We start from the raw sequence: 5,960 nt of genomic DNA, 5'->3' as shown, positions 1-5,960 counted from the left end.
AACACAAATAGCTAAAATTAAATTAAATGTAGATAACTGTTTCAGAAATTCTCGGCAGAACGGCCACTGGCCACACGAAGCATCCGTCGCATCATGCTTTTACATTATTTTGATTGTATGATCTCACTTAAAGCAATAATTGGTTTGGTTTGAAACGTTTTCGAAAAGAACTTCGCTTGTTTTCTGAATGCTATCAATTATGAGCACATACATTATACCGGGTGTCAATTTGAAAACTTCCCACCCTTATTATCTTTCTTGCAGTATAAAAAGTGAAAAATCGGAAAGACCCGTACATTTTATTTGCAAGGGGGACACTTTATGAATGAATATTTTTGGCTTCCTTGGTTCAACCCCCTAGGACGGGTGGATGACACCCTTAGAATATTAAATGGAAAGAGGGGTCAGGTGGCATATCGTTTTAAAGGGCGTTCAATTCTCTTAATCTCTTACCCCGTATATAAGTCAGTCAGAGTCACTTCACTTCAGAAATGTATAAGACCACCAAAGCTTTTAGGATTTTCGCTCGCATTGTGCCTCCGAAACGCCAGTTTAAAAGCGCCACAAATTTTTATGAAACTTATAGTTTTGATAGAGCTCACATATTTTCCGATATATTATCAGTATTCCTCTGGACATTGATGCAATAAGCAGAATCTAGTAGGTGAAGTAAATTCGAAACAATTATGAAGATGAGTTTTGAAATTTTCTTGTGATTTTCTCTTCGAACTCAAATGCTCTCGATCGGCGACCATTTCTTATCACCAGCAAAAGTTATAAAGCATGTTAATTATATTCACAAATCTAATCATTTTCAAAATTAGTTCCAACAGTGAAAAGCTCGCTAATTAATGGCAGAATATATTACAGATACACAGACCTAAGAACCAGCATATGTAGCGAAGCAACAGCAACAATTAAAATCCATGAGGAAACAAGACCAATACACATAACGAGAGGTGTCAGACAGGACGACACAATTTCACCTAAATTTCTTTAAAAAATCGTCTTTAAAAAATTATACTAGGAAGAAAAAGATATACAAATATGTGGACAATAGCTGAACAAACTAAGGTATGCGGATGAAATCGCCTTAATAACAGATAAGAAAGACGAACTGACGAAAATGCTGAAAGAAATGTACACAACAGCTAAAAATATAGGTCTTAATATGAACTACGCTAAAACTGAAACCATGGCGGACACTGATGAAGACATCACAATCAAAATAGAGCACTAAAAATTACAACAAGTCGAAGAATACATATATGTTATCAAATCAAATCAATAATCAAATTATTAAACTTAACGAGGAAGACCAAACAGTATCATAAATAAACCCATAAGAGGGCTTGGCGCTGGACGAATTGCAGCACAATATCCACTTGAATTACTGCTTTGTTCTAGTAAGAGAAGGAAGAAACGGAGTGTGACGCGGAATTTTTAGAGAGCTCATGAATCATGATTTGTGGCTCAGATTATACACATAATCCCGTAAACACATGATGAAAAGGGCACTGCGATATTTTTTAGCTCAGAAGAAGACGATCTGACCTAACTTTTATTAAGCAAAATTGTCTGGTTTGGCTGCTGTTGATGCTGTTGATGGTTAAAGTTTTCCGAAACAATTATGTTTTTTGAAATACGTATTTGGAGAATAATGTAATGGATTTTAATGAAGCTTGCTACCAATTTGTAATTATGAAAGACTGATCTTTTGTTGAAGCAACCGAGTTTATCTACTTTGGGCAAGTGGCGATGGTTTTTGATTTGATGCACTAATCGCTTTTCAACATTATAGTGCTTTTAGTAAAATCTTAATGGGTTTGCACAAAAATATGTTTGTTTCCGTGCCAATTAACAAATCTCAGACATTTTTAAATCGTTTATTGGGCCGCAAAAGGCAAATACCATCAGAACAGTGTAAGCGTTAATGCAAACCACTTCTGAAGATGCAAGCCACACGTGCTTGCGAAACGTCAAGAAGAAATTCTACCGAACGACGGCCTAAAAACCCGAAAAACCCACTTGTTTCTTATTTAGTATTATGTTGGCCTTTTGGTATTCAAAAAGCCCTCAGAACTTGGAGGCAACACTCGGGTTCCGGCCACCTCTAAAATTTCTACAAAACGAATACAAACGGATTAGAAGAAATACACCCGGTATCTGTTGCGCTCATCGATAAATATTTCGCAGGCAAACAGATTTATCATCTCGGCAGCGAAAAAAAATGATATGCTTTATTCTACACATCCACGCTTTTGCATAACAATTACGACGTCAAGTAGTAGGTAAATCAGCGACAAGCCAAGGAATTTTAAACGTTTCTTACTGCACCTACCTTCAAAATACATAAAAAATGAATCACAACAGTTGTTTACTCGCTAAAGATCGCTTATAATACGCCGTTGATAATCTAAAGTGACCCCCATTGTCCTTACCATATAGATCTCCGGTAGGTTGTGCATATTAATTTATGGGTTTTATCAGCGGTATCTTGTTGGATAGGTTCAGGTTTAGTGCAATGGATAGAGATCCAACTCAATTTACATAGAAAATTAGCGAAGATATGTTTAATTTCTGTAAGTGTTTATATCAGCAATTTAAATGCTAATTAATTAAAATGTTTTTTTTGTGATTTTTGCCACTATTTATTTACCTACCCACTGACATTATCATATTAGAATGTTAACAATAATTATGGATAAAGTTTGCCGATTAAGTAATCGTATTTTTACTTGAAACTAACTAATATTCAAATTTAAATCACTTTTCGTATGGCATTATTCCCGGCTACTGTTATTCCAGTCGATTTTTTTACTGGCGATTTCTTGGCTTGTTTTAATACCTAATAAATTTCATGCCCAGCTAATTGGACTTGAACTTATGCAACATTGCGTAACTCACTCTAACCTATTATTAATTGCGCAATATTATATCAAATGATTTACGTGTAAGAAAAGTAACAGTAAGGTCAGCATCTGTTTCCCTAATTTCTCACCTTGAATAGTGTGTGGACGAAAAACTGATTAAATCAGACAATATGGGAAGCTCCTCATTAATGAAATAGTTGAGTTTTGGCAATTCTTGGTCACAGTGAATGAGTATGCAAAAAACCATACACAAAGATGTGGAAGATTAACACTTTCAAGTCGGTAATTATGCATTCAGAAAGTTGGTTGGGATTAGGAAGTTTAGAGTTTCTCGCTTTTTATTATGACACATACACGATTTAATACAATATTTTGAAAATAATCCAGGTTTTTTTTAGAAAATTAAAAGTTTTGTATATCGCTACCCTAATTCTGTTAGTAACAACCCACACAAAAATTAAAAATCATTGTTTCGCGTCAATAACTGAAAATCGTACATTACTATATGCTGTTAATATATAATAAAGAATCAAATAGAGATGTAAACAACAGATAAACATGAAGAAATGTGTTGACGACAACGAATGCATTAGCAGATTCTCAGTCATTTTGTGATGTTTAATTTAAATGTGTTGATGCGCTAAATGTTTACAGAAAATTTCGATTTTTCTTTACAAAGCAAAAAACAACAGTCACCGTCGTATATCTTTGACATCAATCTCTCAGTAATTTTGTGAAGTTCAATTTTAATATTTTAACAGAAATTGTCGATGTCTATAACGGCACGAAAATGGCTTAAAACTACCGATTTCAATGTTGAGCTGAAATTCATAACAGAAACCAGAATTTACTATCTTATTTTGTGTTCGAGTTACCAAAGAAAATGCTGTTATTTAATGATATAAGCAAATGAATAGTTTGGTTATTTGTGGAATAATCAGGAAGATTCACATAGCTTAGACTAGCGAAGGAAAAAATTGAGCTGTCTTCGTCATCGAGGCTTTTACTAATTCCTCGAATCATTCAATCGAAATAGGAAAAAAGTTATTGTAAATAAATTCCTGTTTGTGGCCTTTTTGATATTTTATTACTTTCGCTATTAAACAATGTTCAATGAAAAGTGTATTTTTACTTTTGAAACTTTTTTGCTGAGTTCCTTCTGATTAATTATTGTTGTATATTGAGTATACGTATTTGATGTCTATTGGCTTCTCGGTCGTTGATCGATGCGGTAATACCTAAGAAGAAACGAGAATCTAACAACTTCCTACACAAAAAATGTTTTTGTCGGCAACTCATTTGTATAACAGTAAATGCTTCCACTTCTTCCATGTCTTCAAACTCAAATTGTTTTGTCGGCTTAAAAAACTGGTGTTACTTGTACCACCCTTTACAATCAGCAAACTTCTTTTTTAAGCCTCGTTTGTTAGCTCTCGTCAATTTCCAGTAAAGATTGAAAATCGAACGATGTCCTGTCCAAAATGTGTCGTATTGCATCTTATTTTGATACAAATCTGATATTGTATTTTTCGCGGCTTTTCATGCTATTCTTCTAACTCCTCTCTAGATGCTACATGGAATTACTGTGGAAATTATTATTGGAAAAACTCATTCGAGTTAACTGGACTATTCATAATCCAATAATTCGAAAAATTTGATTGTTAATGTTTGATCATTCTCATACATTTTTCTGCAATGTAATTTCTCATTTCGCATGAGTAACAACACAGCATGGCAAAATCCAACTGTTATGCAGGAATCCGAATCTAAACGAGCATTTACAATAAAAGAACGGTTCATTACTAAAAACTTTTTTACATGTAGCTATCGATAACACGAAAAAAAATTTATTGAGGCGGTAGAATTGTGCTTAAAATCCACATATTTCCAGTACGAAAACAAGTTCTATTCACAGATATATGGACGGATAATATCACTGGATGTTGTATCATTATATACAAATATATCAATAGATTACTCAATAAGTTGTATAAAAAATAAATGGGCAGATATAAAAGAACATACAAAATTACCCGAAAACAATTTATTGAGGCGGTAGAATTGTGCTTAAAATCCACATATTTCCAGTACGAAAACAAGTTCTATTCACAGATATAAGGAGTCGCAATGGGTTCTTCCATAGCAGCAACAGTTGCAAATTTGATAATGGAAAATTTGGAAGAACAAATAATATCTAAATTAAACTATAAGTGTGAATTTTTTAAACGATATGTGGATGACTGTATAATGTGCCTCCCAAAAGACAAAATTCCATATACACTAGATAAGTTTAATGCCTTTCATGACACCCTAAAGTTTACTCTCGAAGAAGATAAAATAAATTCTATAAACTTTCTAGACCTAGCAATTAATTATATTATGATAACAACGGGGAAATCAAAACAAAGTGGTACACAAAGGAGGTATGGTCTGGTAGGTATCTGAATTATCAATCGTAAGCTCTAATGAAATATAAAAGAAGTGTAATACCGGCACTTACAGATAGAGCCATTAAATTGTCACATTGGGAGTATAGAACAAAAAATCTTGAATCCAAGGTCATTTTTTGAACCAATCATAAAGCAAAGGATAAATAAAATATACAATTCAACTAAATGGAAAAACATAAATAAAAGGAGAGAAGGTGATATCAAGTATATATCCTTACCATATATTGCGGAAATTAACACAAAAATTAAAAATATATTCAAACCACATAATATAAACATAGCAGAAAAAACTAAAAACACCTTAGCAAATGAATGTTTCACAAAATTTAAACCTAGGATTGACAAGTTAGACACGTCAGTCAAACAGGACAATATCTAAAGAAAAGAATATACGAACATAAGTATAGCCTAAGAAAAAATAATGAAAATGGTACAACATTAGCACAGCATGCAGAACAGAAGTTGCATAATTTGGATTTTGATAACACAAAAATAAAGTAATACGAGAGTAATTATAATAAGAGAAGAGTCCTTGAAATGATGCAGATTAAAAAACATAACAATGCTATGAATTTCAGATCGGATACCGACAATCTTAGCTCAGTATATCATACATTAATTAAATGAAATAAACATA

This window comes from Dendroctonus ponderosae, unplaced genomic scaffold, assembly GCF_020466585.1.
Source record: "Dendroctonus ponderosae isolate FM_Combo_2020 unplaced genomic scaffold, Dpon_F_20191213v2 Dpon_F_20191213_1, whole genome shotgun sequence".
Taxonomy (NCBI): Eukaryota; Metazoa; Arthropoda; class Insecta; order Coleoptera; family Curculionidae; genus Dendroctonus; species Dendroctonus ponderosae.
This window is presented reverse-complemented; position numbering follows the sequence as displayed.